General features: G+C 36.5%; 1 long non-coding RNA gene across 1 annotated transcript; it reads right to left on the bottom strand.

Annotated features, from left to right (window-relative positions):
* Nucleotides 1-9,195: 9,195 nt before the first annotated feature.
* On the bottom strand, nt 9,196-10,211 carry LOC140982389 (uncharacterized). The gene is made up of 3 exons (XR_012176252.1): nt 10,118-10,211; nt 9,753-9,781; nt 9,196-9,656 (listed from the first exon to the last, which is right to left on the bottom strand). It is a non-coding gene; the product is annotated as an uncharacterized lncRNA (long non-coding RNA).
* Between the last annotated feature and the right edge of the window lie 15,688 nt (nt 10,212-25,899).

Below are 25,899 nucleotides of genomic sequence, written 5' to 3' on the forward strand. Positions count from 1 at the left end.
GAGACGTATTCCAGCCTGATGTCCTTCTTCAGGGCATGATCTCTAATGAAGTGATGCCTGACATTGATGTGCTTGGTCCTTGAGTGAAGAACTGGATTATACGTGATAGCGATTGTGCTTGTATTATCTCAAAATATATGCGATTCCTTGACGATAACTCCATAGTCTTTCAGTTGTTGCTGAATCCAGAGCAGTTGAGCGCAGCAACTTCCAGCAGCAAGATATTCTGCTTCAGTCGTTGAAGTAGCTATGGATGTTTGCTTCTTGCTGAACCAAGAGATCAGTCTGTCTCCTAGAAACTGACATGATCCACTTGTATTTTTTCGATCAAGCTTGCATCCTGCATAACCTGCATCTGAATATCCAACTAAATTGAAAGATGAGTCTTTAGAATACCACAGCCCAATATTTTGTGTGCCCTTAAGATATTTTAAAATCTTTTTGGCGGCTGAGAAATGTGATTGCTTAGGATTTGCTTGAAATCGAGCGCACATGCATACAACAAATACAATATCAGGACGACTAGAAGTTTGGTGCAATAATGAACCTATTAAACCTCTGTATAATGTCGCCTCAACTGATATTCCCCCGTGATCATGGTCTAGTTTGACTGATGAACTCATGGGAGTGCTTGCTGCTGATCATGATTCCATGCCAAATTTCTTAAGCTGTTCCTTCGTATATTTGGTCGGACTGATAAAGATACCAGTTTCCAGTTGCTTCACTTGCAGCCCAAGGAAAAATGCCAGTTCACCCATCATGCTCATTTCGAATTTGTCCTGAATCAACTTAGCAAACTTCTCGCATAATTTGGGGTTAGTTGACCCAAATATAATATCATCAACGTAAATTTGAACAAGTAGAATATGATCATTCTTAGAAAATTTGAATAAGGTCTTATCAACTGAAAAATAATTATCAGTTAGGAATTTTGAAAGCGTTTCATACCAAGCTCTTGGAGCTTGTTTCAGATCATATAAGGCTTTGTTCAAATGATAGACATGATCAGGAGAAGTATGATTGATGAAACCTGGAGGTTGCTCAACGTAGACTTCTTCATGCAGCTGACAATTTAAAAATGCGCTCTTCACATCCATCTGGTAGACTTTGAAGTTCTTTAATGATGCATAGGCAAGAAATATTCGGATGGCTTCCAGTCTTGCAACTGGGGCATATGTTTCATCATAGTCAATTCCTTCTTCCTGCCTATATCTTTGTGCTACCAATCTCTCCTTGTTGCGCACAACTGAACCATCTTCGTTCAGTTTGTTCCTGTATACCCATTTAGTACCTATAACAGTTTTTGAAAGTGGTCTTGGAACTAAGTTCCAGACATTGTTATGGGTAAACTGATTCAGCTCCTCTTGCATTGCATTTATCCAGTTTGGATCAGCAAGAGCTTCATCAGTTTTCTTTGGTTCAAATTGTGATACGAAAGTTGAATGAATAAATAAACTAAGCATCTGAATTCTTTTTCTTACCGGATCAGATGGATTACCTATCACCAATTCTGGAGGGTGTGATTTCTTCCATATGATTTCAGTCGTTGTTGTATCCAAGTTGGTAACTGCTTCTGTATCAGTTGGAGCTTCATCAGTTGACGGTTGAATATTCTCAATAGGCTCCTCCAACTGAATATCAGGAATAGCTTCTTGTTCAACTGGTTGTTCTAATTCTTCTGGCTCTGGTGTTTGGAGGTTGTTGTGATTGATATGATTGTCTTCTTCATCTTCATCCTGCAGACTGATCTCTGTAAGTCTATCAGTTAGCTCAACTGGATCAGTTGGCTTATCAGTTATAGCGTTTTCTTCAAAAACAAAATGGATAGATTCTTCAACATGCAAAGAATTTTTATTGAAAACTCGATACGCTTTGCTAACTGAAGAATATCCAAGAAATATTCTCTCTGCAGATTTTTCATCAAAGGTTTTTAAATGATTTTTACCATTATGAAGAATAAAACCATCTGCAGCCGAATATTTTAAAGTAGGAGACCACACGTTTTCTTCCATGCCATGTCTCATATGGTGTTTTCATATGATTCTTATTAATCATCGATATGTTCTGAGTATAGCACGCAGTGTTTACTGCCTCTGCCCAAAACCTTTGAGAAATGCCTGAATCAGCAAGCATTGTTCTAGCAGCTTCTTTAAGCGTCCGGTTTCTCCTTTCAGCTACACCATTTTGCTGAGGAGTTCTAGCTGCTGAGAGCTCATGCTTAATTCCAGCATTTTCTAAAAAATTTGAAAGAATTTGATTGATGAATTCAGTTCCTCGATCAGATCTGATTCTATCAATTCCAACTGATTTTTCATTTAATAATCTTTTGAAAAGCTTTATCAGTTGTGCAGCAGTTAGGTCTTTGGATTTGAGAAAAATAACCCAAGTAAATCTTGAAAAATCATCCACAATCACCAAGGTGTATTTGATTCCCCCTAAGCTCATGATTGTTATTGGACCAAAAAGATCCATATGTAACAGTTCTAAGCATCGGGAAGAAGATTTACGGCCCTTGTTTTTAAAAGAAGATTTTACTTGTTTACCAAACTGACATGATGAACAGATTTTATCTTTGACAAAGTCCATTTTGGGCAAACCAGTTACAAGATCGTGGTTACTCAGATATGCAACGGATTTAAAGTTCAGGTGGTTCAATCTCTTACGCCACAACCAGTTTTTTTGAAATTTTTGAAGCAAAGAAACATATTGGTGCATAAGGTTCATTATTTCAACTGACTTTGTAAGTGTTTCCACATTGTTTGCCAGTTAGAATAACTTCATCAGTTGAGTCTTTGACATAACAAGAGTGTTTGTTAAACTGAACTGAGAATCCGTTATCGCATAACTGACTGATACTAATCAGATTATACTTGAGATTCTCAACTAATAAAACATCATTAATCGTAAAGTTACCATGGATAAGCTTACCCTTACCCACAGTTTTACCTTTGGAATTATCTCCAAAACTCATGTTTGGTCCAGTGTACTTGATCAGTTGAGATAATAGATCTGCATTTCCCGTCATATGTCGTGAGCATCCACTATCCAAGTACCAGATTGATTCCTTAATTGTACCTGTTACCTACAATCACACACAAGATATAATCTTTGGTACCCTTTTCTATTTGGGTCCTAAACTGATTAGTTCTTTAGGAACCCAGACATGGATTAGTCTGACTGACTGTCCAGTTGCTGTATTCCAGATGGTCTTTCTCGATTTGTGTGTGTTTGGTGTGTAGTGCGCAGATGATACAACATGTGATTTAGCTTTGTTTGACTGATTGTTCAGCCCATATCTTTTCTGAACCGGCTTGCTGTTATAGTAATTGGAATAGCCATTTGAATATTTCCTGCTGAATCTTTTTGATGACTAACTGTGTAAGTCAGTTGAAACTTTTGGGCTATAACCAATACCATATCTTCTAGCCTTGTTCGTACTTTCAGTAGGCTGTTCAACCAGTTTACTTGGCTCAGCTTGTTCTTCTACCATAACTGATTTGACAAAGTGAATGTATTTCCCTTTATCCATATTCAGTTTTGGTCGAGTATCATTGAGAATCATTTCATCTTGGTTGCTGAACCCTAAACCAGTTTTATCAGTAACTGATTTCTGTGAGTTCTGCATTTTAGTTAATGCAACAGATGATTTGTTCCATGGCTGTATGAGCTCAGTTTGCTTTGAATTTTCAAGCGTTAACTTTTGAATCATTGATTGATTCCTGCTCTTTTCAGCATTGAGCTCAGCAATCTCCCTTTTCAGACCCAACACATCAACTGATTCATCAGTTTTAGTTTTATTGTCTTTGGGATCAGTTTGTTTTGCTCTGGCCTATTCAAATGATAAGGCAAGCTTATGATACTCATTAACCATGTCATGAAGAGTTGAAATAAGTTCATCTCTAGTGAAATCAGTTGAGCTGAAGTCAAATACCTGTTGACTGCTTGACTCCTCTTTTGTATCACCAGCCATTAGACACTTCACTTCCTCTTCACCATCACTGGAACTGCATTATGTTTCTGGTTCTGACTCTTCGTTGTCAGTTTCTGCCCATTTAGATTTACTTTCTTCAGCTAGGAGTACCTCATGCTTCTTCCTGGAAAATTTCTTATCATCCTTGGATCTCTTTCTATGCTCATATGACTTCTTTCTTCTTGCAGTCGAGCCCTGACTGTCCTTCTTGGGTTTTGGTCAGTCAGCAATGAAGTGACCGGGTTTGTCACAGTTGTAGCAGCCATTTGATTCCTCTTTAGAATTATTTCTCTTATAATTTTTCTGGAAGTTCCCTTGATTTCTTCTCATGAATCTTCCGAATTTTTTAATAAACAATGACATAGCATCATTGCTCAATTGATTAGCAGACTTCTCGACTGAACCAGTTGGTTTTGTTCTGACAGCAGCTAATGCAGCTGTGACTGCTGGAGTGGAATGCTCTCCTTCTCGAGTTCGAAGCTCAAACTCATAGGCTTTCAGATCAGCGAATAGATCATAAAGCTCAACTCTGTTCAGATCCTTGGATTCCCTCATTGCCATGGTCTTTACGTCCCACTCCTTGGGAAGACCTCTGATTACCTTTAATGCAACTTCTTTGTTGGTATATACTTTTCCAAGTGCATTGAGTTCATTGACGATGCAGCTGACTCTTTCATCATACTCATGCATCGATTCTCCAGTTCTCATCTTGATGTTGTCAAACCTGTGCACAGCAACAGAAAGTTTATTTTCTTTGGTTTGCTCATTTCCTTCACACAGCTGGATCAACTTTTCTCAAATCTCTTTAGCTGTCTTACACATTTTGATCTTGCTGAAGGTTACTTTGTCCATTGTCTTGTACAGTATATCATTTGCCACATTATCCAGATTTGCTTTTCCTTTGTCTTCTGCTTTCCATTCATCTCTGGGCATTTCAATGAGTGAGGTGCCCCTTCAGTAATAGCCACTGCTGTATTGGCTTTCAGAATCTTCATCGGTCCGTTAGTGATAACGTACCACATGTCATCATCCTGTGCAGCTAAGTTAGCCTACATTCTTATTTTCCAATCATCGAAATCCTCTCTGGAAAACATAGGGATCTTGTTGAGGGAAGACATAATGATCAGTTTGAGAGTGTAGATATTCTAAGACGAGATATAACTGTGCTCTGATACCACTTGTAAGGATCGGTTAATAAGTGAAATGTGTTTAGAAGGGGGGTTGAATAAACACTCACAGATTATGTTCGTTTTTCGAAGGTTGAGTTCAGTTTTAATGATAAACTGAAACTAAATATCTCGTAAGTCAATGACAATCAGTTTAACTGAGAAAACAGTTGCGGAAGTAAACTGAATGAAAGATAGAATAACTAAAACAAAAGGTAATTGAAGTAAAAAGCACGTGATTTGTTTCTGGATGTTCGGAGAATAGAATAACTCCAACGTCACCCCTTCTATCATGAAGATAGGATTTCTACTAAAAAACTTTGATCAAATACACTGTTTGTACTGACCCACTTCAGTCTGGTCTTATCAATGCCACAACTGAAACTCTTAGTTCGTGACTGATCTTAGCACAACTTAATAATATAGCAGAGATTACAGTATGCTAACAAGCTCAAAGATGGTAGCCTTGAATGCTACACATAAAACTTAGTAAGAGCGTGAGCTTTTGATTTCAGCAGAGTAACAGCTTGAGTAAAATAGTAGTTCTTGTGTATCTTTCTTTAGCTGCTCTGTTCGCCTATTTATAGGCTTCTCTTCCAACGGTAACTTGATATAATATTTGAACTTTATATCCGTTGATTTGCCAAGTCGATATTCTTCTGACAATCGTACACTGTAGATTCTGAAATGCGGCGTTCCACTACAAGTTGCAGTCTGCTTGTACTTATGTCGGTTGAACATCCATTTCATTTGACGACGTGTTAAGGCTGAGCGATCAGCTGATGAAAGTAGCTGATAAGCTTGCGCTGAGTGAATCAACTGATCAGTTTCCAACTGATCAGTCAGCTGTCTTCAGGAATCCAGTTAGGTTCAACTGATCAGTTAGACAGTTTCTAACTGATTAGTCAGTTAACTTCGAAAGTTCAGTTCAGCGGGATTCGGTTGCCTTGATACTACTTGTGATACTTCAGTTGCTTAATACGAAAATTTTACCAGTTGGTTCCGTAGATAAATTACTTGTCAAACAGCCGAAATTAAGTTTCCAACATATTCCTAAATTTAATTTAAGTCAAAGAATAATCTATTTTTAAGGAAAAAGAAAGTTTAAGAATTTAATTAATTAATTTAAGATAAGAAGTAAATAAATTCTTTTATGTCCGATAATTTAATTAAAAGCCTAAAATAAAATATGTAACCAATTGAGATAAGTTAATCTAGGCTTATTTTATTTAATAAATTATAACTTAACATGTTAGCAATTTAATTTAAAGATTTAGCCATGCATACAAAATAATGTCTATCCTAAAGTAATTTATTAATTCACTAAAATATTTAATGGGTAGATAAAACACTAAAGATTTAAAATTCAATAATTAAGAAATATTTTCCCACCTCATTTACTTAGATAAAATCGGCCACTCTTGTTGAGATTTAATATTGATTGTCAACTCACCACCTTGATTCATCTCCCTACTCTGTACTTGGTAGATAATCCCCTTCTTTTTAATCTCCACTAATTTTCAATTAAGCAATATTCTCCCATGATTTGGTAGACTAAAATTCCGCCAACACCTCTCCCATATCCCTTTCATTTCCTTATCTCTCAAACTCAAGGATAAAAAGATTTTAATTGCCATTCAAACTCTCCAATTAATTAGTAGACTTCCCTCATTTCCCTAGCCAGTTTCTCCCTCACCATTCGAAAATTCTGAAGATTTTCAGCAAGAAAATCGTGAGCCTTCAACCAAGAAACAAGAAAGAAAATCACTCCGTCTCCTCCGCGCCGTGCCGTCGTAGTGTTTGTTTTCTTATTCAAACAAATTTCAGGCATTTATATGTCCTTCTTTTCTCTTCAATCAAGTCATAATAAATTTTTTACACATTACATGATCATGATTTCCATGGCGAAACCGAATTTGGACAGCAACTTTCAAGAAAAATTCTGCACAGATTTTTTTTCCCTTCAAGCTTCACGTTTTTGTTGGTTTTCTGGTTTCAGGTAGTTGGCTCGATTTCCAGGGGCTCAAGGCTGCTTTTAGACATGAGTTAGAGTGTGGTAGGAAGGGAGATGTCCACTGGTTTCAGCCCCTTCCCCCCCCCCCCCTTTCATCACGTTTGACAGCAACTCCCCAAGCATGTCATTTGTGTCTCGAAATTTCTTGTTTTCGGTTTGTACAAAGAGGTTCGAATCGTGGTTGGCTCTTGGGCCTGTAACCATGGTTGGAACCCTTCCTTGACATGTCTAGGACGTGACAAAGATGTCCTTTCATGGCTTGGTTCACGTCCCCATCGGTTTTTAAAATAAAAAAGACAAGTGGCCCTTCGGTTTTAAATTTCTGGTTTTGGTTGTGTGAGTTTGGTTTCGAATTTTTGGTGTCAAGTGGGTTGTGGTTGGCTTCTAGCCCTTAGCAATGACTCATGTAGCACCTTATCATGTCAAGCATGGACCATGGTTAACCTCATAGCCATTGGATCCTTCATTTGACAGCACAATAAACAACACCCCCACGCGTGCTCAATGGCGTCTCGGGTGGAACTTCAGATTTGTCGTAGGTGTTGGGTGGGATTGTGGTTGGCCTAGGGCCCTTAGCCATGGTTCAAGCCATACCTTAGGATGTTGGTAAGAGGCTTTGGTTGGTGGTTCCAGCCCCCATAGACCAATAGTCTCGGAAACGAAGCATGGTAACGCAACAACGGCTGCTGCATTTTCTGGACAGCAGCTTGATGCTTCGGTTCAGAGGCTCGTTCGAGTTCTTGGTTGGCTTTTAGCTTATGGCCTTGGACTGGACAGTACCTCATCGAGTTAGGAAAGTCATGTTGTTGGCCGTTTGTGATTCGGTTAAGTTTAGAGGTCGTACGAGAATTTACGGTGTAATGTGCCAAAGTGACTCTCGAAAGAGCGTTTCATGTTTTGGCCTCCATTCCACAAAATTTCGAGTACTGTAATTTTAGGAGCATTATTTCATCATTTTAGGCTTATTTTAATCATGACTAATTGATGGTTTGATGTTGGTTCGGGTTAGTAAGAAGTCATGATTAAATCCTAAGTCATTGGGCGTAATTGTCTCGTTTTTGGATTCAATTATAAAGTTTGGTCAAGTTAAATCATTTGCATATTTTTCTTGTTAGATTTAAGTCGCAGAGAGCCTGGGAGCGATCCAACCCATTCGGTAAAATTAATACAGGATATTTAATTACGTTATTTAATTATATTACGTGCATAAAAATAGAAAAGATTCTTTTTTGAGATTTATGCGATATTGCTTGGAGTCACTTTACTATCATGGGATTATTACTTCACCCGGTCGTTAGTTCAATTTTGTACCACCCAGTATACTGTGGCATTAGTCTGATCAGACGATTAGTATTTCACCCGGTCGTCAGTTACCCGTTCCGGTCGTCAGTTACCGGTCAGTTCAGTTCAGTTCAGGGGCCACTTGCGTAGACCATAATCTCACCAGAAAATTATTACTAGCTATTTCATTATAGGGCTTTACGGGGCAAACATTTCACTTACTACTTTCAATTCAGTTCAGTTCAGTTATGCACGTAATATTAATTATTCATGATACGATTTCAGTTCAGTGATGCACGCATTACAATTAGTCATGACATGATATTTTTCTTCGCATGCGATTTTATTATTATTACTTGTTATTGACGATATATGCATGCTGACTCTTTAGACTCACTAGACTTGATTGTTGTAGGTACTGATGAGTTCGGGACCGAGGGAGGGGACCAGTGAGCCATCGAGGGTCGGCAGTAGTGGAATCCGAGGACTTCATTTTCAGCATTTACTATTTTTAGGCTCAAACATTTTCCCGTTGATTGGATTATTTTTAATTATTATTTTCCAAACAAACATTTACTTCCGCTGCTACTTTGAATATCAAACATTATTTATTAGTTTATTTAGGTTTGAGACATTTTAATTAGTTAAAGAGAAAATTTTAAATTTTTCCGCAAATTTTCAAGTACGAATTTAGAGGCCTCTACATAGCACCTCAACTGTTAAAAAGTTACAAGATACAATCCATTAAAAGTTGTGCGCTCGATACAATCCATTAAAAGTTTACAAAATAATATTGTGCGCTCGATACAATCCATTAAAAGGTTACAAGATACTACAACATGCTCAATATAATCCATCAGTTGTCATCACCACTAATCTTTAGAGATTCGATTTGTTGTTTTATCTCCTCCGTTATCTTCACTAAATTTGATAGAGCCTTGTTCAATTTATCTATTTTTCCAGCTTGAGTGGGTTTTGTACTTGCACTTGCATATGAATTTGCAATAGAAGTTGTGTTCGACGTTTCTTCGACAGTGTTGGTAGAGGAAGAAGCTTGCACTGGAGCTTGCTTGTCCATATAAGAATCAAAAGCTTTTATAGCCCCCTCCCTACTCAAGAATGACCTGTGGGATGCGCCGCTAAATTTATTGACTTTCTTTTGTGCCTCTTCCCAAGTCTCACATACTCCGGGTTTTCGTCCAATAAAAACTACATATGTTTTACCCTATATAACAACAACAATATAAAAACAATTAAGTATTTTACACAAGCAAACAACACAATATAATTTCACAAAAAAACTTTAAAAAATGAAGCTCACCATTTTGATTTCACAGATGTTACTTTCGGCTGCTAATAAATAACAAGCAATTAGCTTACAAAAAATGATACCTCGATTAAATATTTAACAAAAAGACTTTCAAATAAATGAAATATTAGAGCAATTAAAGTAAACTGGAATTGCCCATCATAAAATGGAATTGACCATCATCAACGGAAAAAAAATATATAGCCCAATTTCAAGCTAATACAGATGCTATTATATTTCTAAGAATTCATGATTTCAAGAATTAGAGTAATTCCAGTCAACTTACATCCAAGCTAATATCTTTATACATTGTTTCACGAAACTTCGAATTCACGTGAAAATAAAGAAATTGTTTCCATGAGCAAATGCGTACATACCTTGCGTACATAACTTGAAGACAGAGAGAGATGGAGAGATGGAGGAGGTTGGGGATTTTTATAGTGTACAGAGGGTATAAGTTTTTTGGGGATTTTTCTTTTTTCAATTTGATTTGCAAATCACTCTACTCAGTTTAGTTTGACAGCAAACTAACGGAGAAATAGGATTGGGGCAACTTTGGCAACGTTTGGGACTAAATCGGCTCATAATATTCGTTTAGGACTACATCGGGAACTACCCCAAACAATTAGGACTGAACCGAGAATTTAGCCATTTTTTACTATATGCTGGTCATGGTAAAAGTAAATTTGCCCTCCTTTTGATATTTTCACAATTTGATCATCTTAATGAACTTTTTAGGCAATCATGTCTTCTGCAAAGTTGTAGATATTTTCTCAAGGATTCCAAACATGTTTGAATCACCTCCATTTGAATTTTCTAGCTTGAGTTATCATTATTTTACCAACACGTAAAAAACCTAAAAATAAAACATATTTAGTAAGACATTTAAATATAAACAAACAATACTAAAGTAACATAATTTTATAATTTTAATGAAAATTAAATTTTAAAATATAGGTTTTAACATATAATAAATTATTAATTTTAAGTTTCATCAGATTGGTCCAGATGTGATTGAAAAGACTACCGATCTTGTATTCAAAATCCGCGAGAGAATGAGAACTGCACAAAGTCGACAGAAAAGTTATGCTGACAAGAGACGAAGGGACTTAGAGTTTGCGGTGGGCGATCATGTATTTGTGAAGATAACATCTATGAAAGGTGTTGTGCCTTTTGGCAAGAAAGACAAGCTTAGTCCAAGATTTATTGGTCCATTCAAGATTTTAGAGAGGATTGGGACACTAGCTTATAGAGTGGAATTGCCACCGATGCTATTGGGAGTTCACAATGTGTTCCATATTTCGATGCTGCGGAAGTACATGTCGAACCCGTCACATGTGCTAAATTATGAGCCTCAACAATTGACTCAAAGCATGACATATGAAGAAAGACCTGTCCAAATCTTGACAAGGCAGGAAAGAAGACTCCGAAACAAAGTCATTCCAATGGTCAATGTCAAGTGGCTGAATCACTCGGAAGAAGAAGCTACTTGGGAAACCGAGAGGGACTTAAGAATCGCTATCCAGAACTAGTCGGTAAGTTCTAATTTCGAAGATGAAATTTTATTTAAGGAAGGGAGGAATTGTAAGGTCCAAAATTAAGATGATATAACCCAACTGCATGCAAATCTAATTAATATGAAAAATAAGTATTTAATTGATTTAATTGCTTAATTGATTCTATGACATGCATGATTATATGTTAAATATGATTTAATTGTCATGATGCATAAAATTGTATTTTTAAGGATATTCAAGTTGCGATCGAGGAACGGAGACCGAGGGCTGAAAAACGTAAAATATTTTTATTAAATAATTGTTTTTAATTATTTAAAATATGAATGATGCATATTTTTGTAAATAATGAGTTTTTGAGGTGATTTTATATGCCGGACGTAACTTTTATCGCTGTTGGTTTTTTCAACAAAAATACGAACTTTTTGGCAACCCGGCTATTTAATTCACAAACTTATTTTGAGAAAACTATTTTAATTTTTCAATTAATTCCTAATTAAGTCTAACGGGCCTAATTTCTTAGCTTAATAGGCCTAAGCCTTGATTAGTGAATTAATTATTATAAAATATGTAAACCCACCTCAAAACCTACACATGAACGACACGTCACTTTCAGTTTTTTGCACACACCAAATTCTTTCAACCTTACACGGCACACACAAGGGAGATTTGAGAGAAAAATCGAGAGTTGCAAGGAAAATCAAGCCTAGGGTCTTGTCGTCGTTCTTCGCCATCGTCAACGAGAATTCGTGCGTTTAAAATGCAAAGGCACGCATATTTCTTTCCTTTAACATCTATAACACCATAGTATTTGTTTATACATATTTTTAAAGGAAAACAGGACACACATGATTGAATATTCGTAACTACATGCATAGGTGTCCTAACTTGTGTTTTTGATTCCCAAAATCATGTTTTTATATTGTATAAGGGGCTGCCATGATTAGGACATGATTGAGGATGATTTTCATGAAATATAGAGTCCTAGAAACACACTAAAAATGTTGTAAATCATGAAACACGAAAGCTAGAATCACACTTGGCTGTTGTGTCTTGTTGGCTCACGGTTTAGGAGTGCAGCGGCTGGGGCCTGGTTCGGCTGGGACCTGTGGCTAGCCAGGGCCATGGGTGAGTCCAGGGTGGCTAGGACTCGAGTAAGTTGGCTGGGAGGAGTCCTTGCCAACAAGGACTCCTACCCGAGAGCCCTTACGCAGCGCGCGCAGGTTGCGCAGCTTGTGCATGGGAAGGGGCTCGGCCTGGGGTTCAAGGGCTGGGTTTGAGTTAATCCTTAGGGTCCTATGTGAGTGAACAAGGGTCTGGTTCAAGGGATGGGTCACTGTATATGGACCTAAGCACCAAAAAGAAGAGTCCTATACATATGGGAATTCTCGGCCAGCATATGGTTGGGGTTGGGGGCTTCGGTTTCTTGGTTTGGGGTGGTTCCTAAGGGTTCCAAGGGTCCAGTAGGGTGCATTAGGGGGTTGGTTAGGGTTTAGATTGGCATGGGTCGAGGGTGGCTCGGGGAAATCGAGACATGGCTCGGGGGTGAAAAACTTAGGTCAAGTTAGGGTTTTAACAAGCAAAATAATTGAAACACGGCTCACGGGGGTCGAGTCATGGTTCACGAGGGCTAAAATAGTATAAAAAGTCTAAATTGTGAATTTAGGAATTTTATATTAAAGTTTGGAATTTTTCGAGATTAAAACGCCTTCAAACGAGTGCTTGCGAATTAGTTAAAAAGTATAGTATTTAAGCTAAATAAAATTATTAAAATTTTAATTTAGGCTTAAATAATTATTTGGGATATGTTAGAGCCAAAGAAATTAAAAAAAAGTAAAAAAACATAAAATTATTCGTCCAATGGTAAAACGGTCTTTTTATACCTGAAATTTAGTAAACGTCATGGCAGTGTCCTAAATGTTATTTTATACGCTAATATGATTATTTTCAAAGATTATGGATGTTTAAGAATTTTTATATGTTAATTTATGATTTTTAAATGTTCATGGATTTATATGGTTTAATTATTGGACATTTAGAAGATATGTTGCATGCTTAGTTTCAAAAATAAAAAAGATTCGTATATGCATGATTTTTTTAAATGATGATAACATGTTGAAGGATGTGAAAGGATTCTGACTAATACGATGATATGTTGGAGATATCGTGAGGGTTATGGTCCAAGTCGAAGCCCGACGATCGTATTTCCTTGGATACGGATATGTATATGAACACGATGATATGTTAATACGTAAGACCAAGGCCCAGTTGACCGGTGAGAGTGTCGCTGGCGTCTCCGCCGCCCAGTACTGTGGTTACATATAGATGGATCCATCGCCTAACACGTATATGAATACGAAAGTCACAATCAACGATCTGAATTCAACAAAATAAGAATATGAATATGAATATGAATATGTTGTTATGTTAATATGAATATGAATATGAATATATAGATATGAAAAGGTTTAAGAAAATGCTTATGTAACGCCCGAAAATTTAAATGTCCACGCAAACCACATGCATGCAATTACTAAATTCCTTATGTATTTTAATTAATTATTTTAATTTTATTAATTAATTATTTTTTGCATATTGACATGTTTAAAATATATTTTCCTACATGATGGCACTAAAATGTAATTTTTAAAGGTTATGCGAGTTGCGATCGAGGAACGGAGACTGATGGCTGAAAAATAGAAAATATTTTTATTAAATAATTGTTTTTAATTATTTAAAATATGGGTGATGCTTTTTCTTATTTTTGAAAATAAGGAGTTCTGAGGTGATTTTATACGTCAGGACGTAATTTTTATCGGTGTTGGATTTTCAACAAAAATACGAACGTTTTGGCAACTCGGCTAATAAATTCACAAACTTTTCTTAAAAAAATTATTTTTAATATTTTAATTAATAACTAATGTGCTTAATTGGGCCTAATTAACTACTCAATGGGCCTAAACTTGTTTAAGTTGTAATTAACTATATAATATGTAATTAACCCCACCCCAAACCCCATATGTTTCACGCCTCAATCTCCAAGGCAATACAAATTCGTTCTCCATAGCAAAACATCACACGACACACAACCCGAGGACCAGCGCTTCTATTTTTTCCACATTACGATTTGTGATTCATGATTTACGTTAAAAATTTTGAGACTATTTATTTATGCTTTTGAGAGGTTTAGTATGAGCTATACTTTTCCAAATTAATCCTTTTTAGGTTGGTAAAACAATTGACGATTTCATGTTTTGACGTTCTCCTTTGGTATTTCAAATTCTAGTGGTTGAAATTTATTTTTAAAGTGGTGCGAAATATTTTAATGTATGTTGAGGGTTCGGCCTAGTGGGTAGGAAAAAAAAATTCTAGTACTTTTTAAGAGATAAAAGTTAGGCAGACGTTTCAGTTGGTATCAAGCCAGGTTCCTGTAAAGGGTTGTGCCACCATTAGCGCCGGAAAGATCAGTTGTCAAGCCTGAAATTGTAATTTTACGTGCTTTATATGATTTTATGATGTTACCTGAATAATTATATGAATTATATGTTCAAGTCACATGTTTATTATCTTTATGATAATATATGATTTATATGATTTGGAATTTTTATATGTGATACGATATGAAATAAGAAATTATTTGATTTCAATGCATGTTGGCTTTGTGGTGGAATTGGATTATTGTAATTTTTGGGTTTTAGTATTGACGTTCTATTTTTTGGGCCATAAGTTAATCGTGAATATTAATGAATGATTTTGGGACATGTAGATTTTCTAAGAAAATATTTATGATTCATGGTTACTAGTTGAAGTAATTTTTGGGAATTACTCGTAAGTGATAATGATTCGAAAACTGCGATTATTTTTGGAAGTAAGAAAATGTATAAATTGAGATCTTAAGTTTTGATGAAAGGCAAGATTGGTTATAGGAATTGATTTTGAGTAAATAAATTTAAAATTTTAGAAATTATGTTATGGGAAACCCGTAGAAGAGAATTATGAATGCCAAGAACTTATGAGTTAATCGTAGGATTTGCGAAATTTAGGACCAATTAAGATAATTTTTGAGCAAATTAAGAATTGATTTTGCAATTTTTAAGGAATTTGAGGACTAGTTTAGCAATAAGTGAGAATTGAATTGTTTAATGCTGAGAATTTTTGTTGATTTAGGCTTGTAAGAATACTTAGAACATTGTGATATCTTGGGTTATAACGTTATAAGAAATTTTAATCAAGGGTATTGTAGGATGAATCGATGATTAGACTTGAAAATATAAGCGTTACCGGATGTGTTTGAGATTTTAAGATTGAAATATGATAAGTTGACGAACATTTTGGGTATAAAATAAGGAAAGTAATATACGATAAGTATGGTCAGCCATCTTTTTATATTGGAAATTTTAAGAAAATTTTAAATTCGAGTTTATAATAGCACTAAGTCATTTGGGTCTTTTTAAGTTGTAATTCGAAAATAAGGATTTAGAAGGAAAAATTTAATTGGGATCGAGGAGACGTAAGAACATTCTAGAATTTAAGTTTGATCAGAATAGCGCAGCGAAAGCGTGGATTTTTGGGATACTAGAACTGAATCTAAACTTTGGATTATCGAGGATGAGCGAATTTCTAGGACGAAATTCAATTTAAGGGGGGAAGATTGTAACGCTCCGAAAATTTAAAGGTCCACCCGAACCACATGCATGCAATTACTAAATTCCTTGTGTATTTTAATTAATTATTTTAATTGCATTAATTAATTATATTTTGCATATTGATATGTTTAAAATATATTTTCCTATATGATTGCATTAAAATGTAATTTTTAAAGGTTTTGCGAGTTGCGATCGACGAACGGAGACCGAGGACTGAAAAATAGAAAATGTTTTTTTATTAAATAATTGTTTTTAATTATTTAAAATATTGGTGTTGCTTTTTCTTATTTTTGAAAATAAGGAGTTTTGAGGTGATTTTATTCGTCGGGACGTAATTTTTATCGGTGTTGGATTTTCAACAAAAATACGAACGTTTTGGCAACTCGGCTAATAAATTCACAAACTTTTCTAAACAAAATTATTTTTAATATTTTAATTAATAACTAATGTGCTTAATTAGGCCTAAATAACTACTTAATGGGACTAAGCTTGTTTAAGGTGTAATTAACTATATAATATGTAATTAACCCCACCCCAAACCCCATATGTTTCACGCCTCAATCTCCAAGGCAATACAAAATCTTTCTCCCTAGCAAAACATCACTCGGCACACAACCCGAGGACCACCGCTTCTACTTTTTTCGCATTACGATTTATGATTCATGATTTACGTTAAAGATTTTAAGATTATTTATTTATGCTTTTGAGAGATTTTTAAGAGGTTTAGTATGGGCTATACTTTTCAAACTTATTGCTTTTTAGGTTGGTAAAACAATTAAAGATTTTATGTTTTGACGTTCCCCTTTGGTATTTCAAATTCTAGTGGTTGATGTTTATTTTTAAAGTGGTGCGTATGTTGAGGGTTCGGCCTAGTAGGTAGGAAAAAAAAAATTTCTAGTACTTTTTAAGAGATAAAAGTTAAGCAGACGTTTCAGTTTATGTTTAAAGTTATGCATTTCATGAAATAGTTATTTTTAGTACAAATATTTTTCACAGTTGCATGTGATCTGTATTCCGTAATACTTTTTATCAAGTATATGACGTATTGAGTCTTTAGACTCACTAGGTGTGATTAATGCATGTGAGTATGATAATAATGTTGAGGGAGTCTTGGATTCCTAATCTGACTGGACTGGAGGTGCACATAACCCGAGGACCAACGCTTCTATCTTCCGCATTTAAGTTTATGATTTTACATTAAAGATTTTACGACTATTTATTTAGGTTTTGAGAGGTTTAGTATGTGCCACACTTTTCATATTTATTGCCTTTTTGGTTTGGTAAAATGTTGGTGCTTTGAACTATTTTCTTGGATTTTCCAAATAATTGTTGGTTGGTTTATTTTAAAAATGGTGCAAAAATATTATATATATATATATGATGAGTTCGGCCGATTTTAATTAGGTGTTTAAAAAAAAATTCTAATATTTTTTAACAAAACGAATAAGCAGACGTTTCATGATCAGTTAACTTTATAGTGAGTAAACAAACTGAAAAAGAGATTGAATTCTTGAAAATAAGGAACACAAATATTTGTGGATGTTCGGAGACTTCAAATGCTCGTATGTCATCCCTTCAATCTCAAGGATATGATATTTACTAAAAGACATTGATTAATTACAGCAACTGTAATAACCCACTTCAGTTTGGACTTAACACTGCCTGTAACGACCATGGGCTATCTCGATCTTGGGCTCCCTCGTCGGTCTTGTCTCTTCTTGGGTTCCCACTGGGGCCTTTTCTCTCACGGGCTTTCCCATGCGTCGTCATTACTCGTAGAACTTCTCCAGTCCAGGCACTAGAGCTTTTACCTTCCCAGGATTAGAACCCAAGACATCCTGGACTTATATATGTCTTGGCAGAAATCTTGGTACCAATTGAGCTTGAGAAGGTAAAAGCTCCAGTGTTTGGGCTGGAGAAGTTCTATGAGTAATGACACGTGGAAAAACCCGTGAGGGAAAAGGCCCCAGTGGGAACCTAAGACGGGACAAGGCCACTGAGGGAGCCCAAGATCGGGATAGCTCATGGTCGTTACCAAAAAGGTTTGGCATGGGACGCATTTTATTTGGTTGTTTTCTGGACAATTAGACATCCAACCCGTAATCACAACGACCCAATTGAAATGATCCAATTAATCAAGATACACAATGATAATACTATCGGAGTGAAACACGAGATCTAAAGAAAAACTTAAACTAGACTAAATTGGCCTTTTATTAGTTAGTCCTGGTAAAGCCCCCAGGTGGCGTATTTTTTTGAAACGAGGATTCATAACTACTCCTCTTACTACAGGACGCTTACTAGCCAATGCTTGGATCCGGCTCTACCCAAACTTAGTAATCCAGAAATTGCAATATAAAAGAAATAACGGAATTCGTATATTAAATGAAAACTGTATAAACAAACGAAAAGAAAATAAAAAAAACCCATTATTAGCACATTCTTCATAACAATAGACATCATAAGGGAAGAAACACTACATTTACCCATTCCCTTCATTCTTCTTCTATGTTTTTTGCGCCTTTTTTTGTAACGACCATGGGCTATCCCGATCCTGGGCTCCCTCGAGGGCCTTGTTCTGTCTTGGGTTCCCACTGGGGCCTTTTCCCTCACGGGCTTTCCCATGCGTCATTACTCATAGAACTGCTCCAGCCCAGTCACTGGTGTAGAGGCCCGTATTTCGTATTCATAATTTTTGCAGAATTATTACAAATTTTTCTCTTTAAATAAATAACGTGCATCATTTATATAATAAACTGATAAATAGATTTAACTTAAAAGTAACAGCGGAAGTAAATATTGTGTTCAAAACCACAACTTAAAAATAATTTATCAAAATAAAAACTGAGTTTGAAGATAAAAAGTAAATGATGAAATGTGAGGTCCTCGAGTTCCTACTACTGCTTGTCCAAGCTAGCTCACTGGTCCTCTCCCTCAGTCCCGACCTCATCAGTACCTACAACAATCAAGTCTAGACTCAACATGCATATATCGTGAATAACGAGTAAATATATCATAAGATCGCATGCAACGAAAAATATCGTATCGTAAAGTTCAAGGTGAAAATCGTATCGTGGGTAAATATAATTACGTGCATATTTGAAAATCTTACGTAAAAGATTTGCTCGATAGAGCCCTGTCATAAAATATCATGCTGAGATTTTTTTCTAGTAGAGATAATGTTTCTACGCAAGTGGTCCATAACATAACTTGAACGTCTGATTAGACTAAACCACAGTATACTGGGCGGTATAGATCACCACAGCCCTTGAACTGGATGTCTGTACCCATACATGAACATAAAACCGGTCGTAAGTCACCGGGTAGAGATCCCATAAGCGTGAGGTGGCCACAAGACATATCGCATATATCTCAAAAGTAAACATTTTATATTTTATAGACGTAATATAATTATAACCATGTTTCTACCGAGTGAGTTGGATCGTTCTGAGGCTTGCTGCAACCTAATTCTAATACGAGACACGTGCAAATAATTTCAACTTGGCAGAAACTTGATATCCGACCCAAAAACGAGACAAACGCGACCAACAAACTAATTTTCCAACCATGACTCCGTACCAACATGAACCAACATTGAACCATCGTTTAGTCATGATTAAAATACACCTAACATGATGAAATAATAACCCTAAGAATTGTAATCCACGAAAATTAGTGAATGGAGGCCAAAATTTTGAAACGCTCTTTCGAGAGTCACTTTGGCACATTGCACCGTAAATTATCGTACAACCTCTAAACTTAACCGAATCACAAAAGGCCAAAAACATGACCTTTCTAACTCATTGAGGTACTTTCCAGTCCAAGGACATAGGCTAAAAGCCAACCAAGGACTCAAACACCACCTCTGAACCGAAACAAAGTTGCTGTAAAAAAAAACGTGGCAGCAACAGCGCTTGCTATGCTTCGTTTATGAGACCAATGGCCGTTGGGGCTTGAAACACAGACCAGAGTCTCTTACCAACGTCCTAAGATGTGGCTTGAACCATGGCTAAGGGCTAAAAGCCAACCACAATCCAAGCAAACACCTATGACAATCCAAAGCTTTGCCCTAGAACATCACTTGCTGCATAGTGTGATGTGTTGATCCGTTTTTACTGTCTTGTATCGTTCCAGTGGCCATATGCTTGACCAGGGCTCAATCTAGACTTGATGAAGTGTTGTATGAACCATGGATATGGGCTAGAAGCCAACCACAATCCACCCAAGCACCCCAAAACCGAACTCACTCACCCAAACTAGAAATGAAAAACCGAGGGGCACGTGTGTTGTGGTTTAAAAATTTCGAAGTACCCGTGAACCAAGCCTTGAAAGGTTGTCTTGGTAACGTCCTAGATATGCTAAGAGAGGGTTCTAACCATGGTTACAGGCCCTGGGCCAACCAAGATTTGAACCTTCACCTTAGACAACCGAACAGCAAATCGTGTGCCAAATCTGTAGTTCTAGGACTTCTTGCTATCAAACCTTCATCCTGTGTGTATGGGCTTAAAATAATGAACCAACATGACCCTAACACACTCTAAATCATGCGTAGATGCATCCTTGAGTGCCTAGAATCTAACAACTCCCTGTAGCCAATCAAAACAACTCAACCATGAGGCAGCAAGCATAACGCCGAGAAGGCTTGTACAGATTTTTCTGAAATGTTGCTGTCAAATTCGTTTGTTTCATGAATCAAGAACATATAATGGTTTAAAAATATATATAGGACTTGATTGAAGAGAAAATAAACAATATATACATGCCTGGAAATTTGTTTTGAATAAAACAAAGCAATACGACGAACACGGTGCGGCGGAGACGGAGTTGTATTTCTTTCTTGTTTTTCTACTGTTGGTTCACGATTCTAGCAGCTCTTTTCTTCTGATATTCTCGAAGGTAAGGGGTGTAGGGGTGCTAGGTAATGACGGTAAAGTCTGCTAGAGGTGATAAATGAGTCAAAGAATGTATTAAGGTAGGAGCTACAAGTGAGGGATTTGAATGACACAAGAATTGTTTCCTTCCTTCTTGATGCTCGAAAATTGTGGGATTGGTAGGCTAGATTAGTGGTTTGATTAGGTGAATAATGATGCTTAAATTATTAATTATAGGTGATTTAAAGGTGAGGGAAATAATATACCATGAAGGGTTATGGAAGGGTAGTTAAAATGGAGAGTTGCCAAACATACATGAATTGATCTAAGGGGGCCGAAATTTACTAGCAATTTTAAGGTAAAATATTGTTTTAAATCTTGTATTTTAAGTCCTTAAAGTTTCAAACTTCCATTATGTATTTTAGTAAGTTAGTAAATTAAATTAGGGTAATAATTTTCTTGCATGGCATGGCTTTGTCTATAGAATTAATTATTAAAATGTTAGGTTATAATTTCTTGAATAAATTAGACCTAGATTAATTTATCTCAATCGGTCATCCATTTTAATTTAGGCTTTTAATTAAATATTGGACATGGGAGAACTTAATTAATAACTTAACTCCAATCAACTAAATAAATCTTAAAACATTCTTTAACATTAAAATAAATTATTCCTTGGCTTAAATTAAATTTAGAAGTATTTTTTATTATAAATTTTATCTCAATCTTCCAACTCCAGTCCAGCCTCTCGTAGTTATCCGAAAAGATAAAAACCAAACTCCTGTGATTAAAATAAATAATCATGACTTCACAAATTTTAAAATGACTTAAACCCTTCATATGTAAAAAAAATCATTTTTAATTTAATTAATAGTAATTATGCATGGATTATACGTAATCTGATTTATTGGGTTCTACAGCTGGAGCTTTTACCTTCCCAGGATATGAACCCAAGACCTCCTGAACTTAAATAGGTCTTAGCAGCAATCTTGGCACCAGCCAAGACCTATTTAAGTCCAGGAGGTCTTGGGTTGTAATCCTAAGAAGGTAAAAGCTCCAATACCTGGGCTGGAGAAGTTCTATGAGTAATGACGCATGGGAAAGCCAGTGAGGGAAAAGGCCCCAATGGGAACCCAAGACAGGTCAAGGCCCCCGAGGGAGCCCAAGGTCGGGATAGGCCATGGTCCTTACACTGTCAAACTGAAACTCTTAGTATCAATAAAATATTATTAGTACGCAACTGATGTGTTTTTCTAAGCACAACTGATCTAAAATAGATCAAATATGATAACAATGAATGTTTGTGTCAATGCTCAAGATATAGATTGAAAGCTATGAATAAATCTGATAAGCATGAGCTTCTTGTAACTGATCTTTGAAAGCTTTTAACTCAAGAATGAATGTGCACACAAAAATCTTTTTCTCAGCTAATCTTCTCTGCTATTTATAGGTTTTGATTCTCAATGGTAACATTGAATACATTCAAATAATTATATCTGTTGATTTGTCTTTAGTAGACACATCATCATTCTTCTGAAAATCATACACGGTAGCATTCTGATATGTGGCGTTCCCACTACAAGTTGCAGTCTGCTCTTGTACAAATTGTCGCTTGATAGATACGCTCCTTAACTGATGACGTGTCAAGCTGATTTATCAGTTGACTTTCATAGCCGATTGATGAACTGACTGTGCAACTGATAGCTCAGTTTGCTACGCAGCTTTTCGATGAACTGACTGTGTAACTGATAGTTTAGTTTGATACGCAGCTTTTCGATTATAAGACTGTGTAACTGATCATTATTAAATGATCGTCCAGTTAACTACGCAGTTTCAGTTAGTTTTTATCTGTTCAGTTGCCTTCGATTTTTAGCGCATTAATAATCAGTTCGGGCAACTTCAGTTATATAATTTCTGTTACGATATGTTCAGTTGTGTTGATCAGTTCGGTAGTCTTTAAACACTCAATTTGTCAAACTCCAAAATTCTGATTCCAACAATTTTTCCTTTTTTGGTGTTTGACAAAACTTAGAATTCAAGAGCTGATAAAAACTGAACTTTGTAGATAAAATAATCTTTCATTGAGAATAATCTTTCACTGTATAGATTCGTACAAAGAATGAAAGAATAGTCTTCTATCTTCTAACTGATACTCGGCGAAATCAAATAATAAGTGAATAAAGACCGTCTTCCAACTGATCTTAATTTCTTGGCTCTCTTATCAGCCGGTTGTTGATCAGTTGGTTGACTTGGCCTCTTCTTGGATTGTTCCTGCTGCTCTTCTTCCTCCTTTTTGTTAACACCAACAACTTTATTGGATAGAGTACGGACTTCCAAAGTGACTTGAGATATGGCATGTAGCATTTGTTTCTGCATCAAATCAATTCTCTTTGTCATGCTTGTTTGTATGAAATCCATTCGATTGATCAGCATGTCCTGAGTTTGGAAATGTGCTGGAACTGTCACTCGATCCTTCTTCAACTGATCTATTTTGAGAAATAAGGAAGTGATATCCTTAGTAACCTGTTGAAGGCACTTCATGGTATTCTCCTTCTTAGAATCAATCTTCAATGTATGCTGCAGTTGTGTTGACTTCAAATCAAAAACAATTGAAATAAGATTGTTCAAACCGGACTTAATTTCTTCAAGCATAAGATCAACGGCCATAGGTATTTGAGGAGACAGGGCTTCAAGTTATCTGGATTTTCATCCTTGTCTTCTTCATTGAAAATAACCATCTCCAGCTGTGGTGCTTAAGTTTCGGCTTGAGCTAATTACGTCATAATTTCTTCAAATACTTCCTGAGAAGGTTCTTGAGCTGAGGGAGAGGGCTGATCAGCAGTGGAGCTAGCTAGCTCTTCAGTCGGCACTTGCACATCTTCAATTAATTCTGGGTGCAACTGAGGCATTTCAGCTTTATTCTGTTGTTCATTCGTGGAAGCCGACTGAACTAATTCTTCAACATCTTCTAATATAGCCTCTGAGGCTATCGGTTCTGTTGTGCTCTTGTCTTCAGCTGGTTGCTCAGTTGTAAGATTCAGCTGGATATCAGTGGCAGCTGACTGCATAACTTCAACAATATTTGCCAATGACAACTCAGCTACTGTATACAGCTGAAGACTCACTGGAGGAGATTTCGGAAGAGTGGGAGAAGATTGTTGAGCATCTTTAGAAGTAGAAGGAGCAGTTACTTGCTCTGAACTTTGTTCAGCAACTACTTCTTTGGATGACTCTGACTGAGTTGTAGAAGGTTCAGCCTGCTCCGTTGATGTTAGGCTTTGGGAATTAACTGGAATATATAATTGTTGATCCAATTCTCAATTTTTTATATTCATCTACAAGGATAGGAGATCCAAGTCAAGACTCTCTTGTCTGCTGATGGAAGGAAGATCAAAGTATATGATCCAAAAAAGAGATGAAGCCAGAAATTTTGTTGTTGGGCTATATAGTGGCCAAGGGTGTACTCGCCAAGGTAGGATCATTCGCTGCCCTCACCCTTGAGAAGTTTCAAGTGATGACTGCAATCATGAAGGGAAGGAGACTGAACTCGTCCACAATCATATTCAACATACTGAAGCATATGGTTCAGTCCTCCGAGCAGTCCAATGGTTATGCTGTGCCACTCAGCTATCTGCTGAAAAATTATGTTTGGGTAGATGACTCAGCTGAGAAGTCATCCAAATTTGAAGTATTCAATGCCAAGAACGTTCAGCAGCCAAAGACTAAGCTGGACATTTCTCCTGAGCAGTTTGTCAAGGTGAAAAAGGAGATTGGGATGCTGGCAGCTCCAAAATAAGTTAAGAAGGCAAAGACAAAGGACTTGGCTAAGAAGAAGACAATCAAGAGGAAATTGTTTGTTAGTGAAACTGAGGAAAGGAATCCTTCTCCGAAAATTATGAAGAAGCCAAGATCCCAAAAGACCAGACCAGCTGTCGTTGAAACTATCCCAGCTGAAAGGCTGATACCATTTGGAGCTGAACCGCCTCTTATTGCTATACCTATTAGGGCAGTTCCAGTTACATCAATAGCTGAAGAGACTCAGCAATGGACTCCAACTGATCCTCCAATGCAGAGAGTCACTGAATCTGGTGATAAATTGAAACTTACTAGAGTCCGAGCACCACTCATTACTGTTGACCAACCAACTGTTCTAAAAGTTTCTATATCGAAGGGTGTGGTGATTCAAGAGAAGGTGGATGCTACCACCTCAGGACTGAGCATTTCTCACGCCCTAACTGATCCTAAAGGCAAGGGTAAGTTAATTGAAGAGCCCAGGCCAACCAACCCCATTCAGACTCATATCGATCTCATCTGGATTGAGATAAATGAATTCTCTGAATCGAAGTTGGAAGTTTATGATGAATGGGTCATATTCAGGACTGGAGTGTTTGTCAGGCGTTTGAAGAAGACAACAACTTTAAGCAAATTCATCTTCTTCGAGAAGATCGCCCTAAGGAAAGTCAAAGCTGTCACCATTTCTCAAAAACTGGAGAGGAGAAATTATTTCTTTGATCTGATGCTTGCAAACAAGCTAGCTGAAGTCACAGCTCAGCTAAGAAAGAATTATTATCCGATCAATCCAACTACCTACAATGACAGAGCAGTTTTTCAGCTGCTTCTTCAATATCAGAAATTTTTATCTCGGAAAAATTAGTTAAACCATTAGAAGGTAGCTGGAAGAGAGAACTTAAAGAATCTTCATCTAAAGTAAGCATCTGGTTGTTGATGGTTGAGATGATTTTGCCGTCGCCAGAGATAGTCAGCACGGTACCTGCATGAGCTCGATAGAGAAGTCCACCTCTCTGTCTAGTGGAATGCTTGAAACATCGACAGGGAAAACACTGGATAAATCTCTGACCACATCAACGTCCTCTAGACTCTGACTGGCTGGCTCAGACACTGATACAATACTAGCAAAAAACGCCTGGGAGCCTCTTTTTAGGAGGAACTGTAGAGCCCAAATTCGGTACACGTGAAACCCATGCATTTATTTAATTGTTAAATTATTTATTAAGTTTAAAATGATTTGAGTGTTGCATAATTTATGAAATTTGCCTTGTTTTTAATTTATTGATGTTTATATGATGCACGTTAAAATGTTTTCTTGAGTTTCATGTTTCAGGTGATT

The sequence above is a fragment of the Primulina huaijiensis genome, chromosome 8, assembly GCF_012295235.1.
Source record: "Primulina huaijiensis isolate GDHJ02 chromosome 8, ASM1229523v2, whole genome shotgun sequence".
Lineage (NCBI taxonomy): Eukaryota > Viridiplantae > Streptophyta > Magnoliopsida > Lamiales > Gesneriaceae > Primulina > Primulina huaijiensis.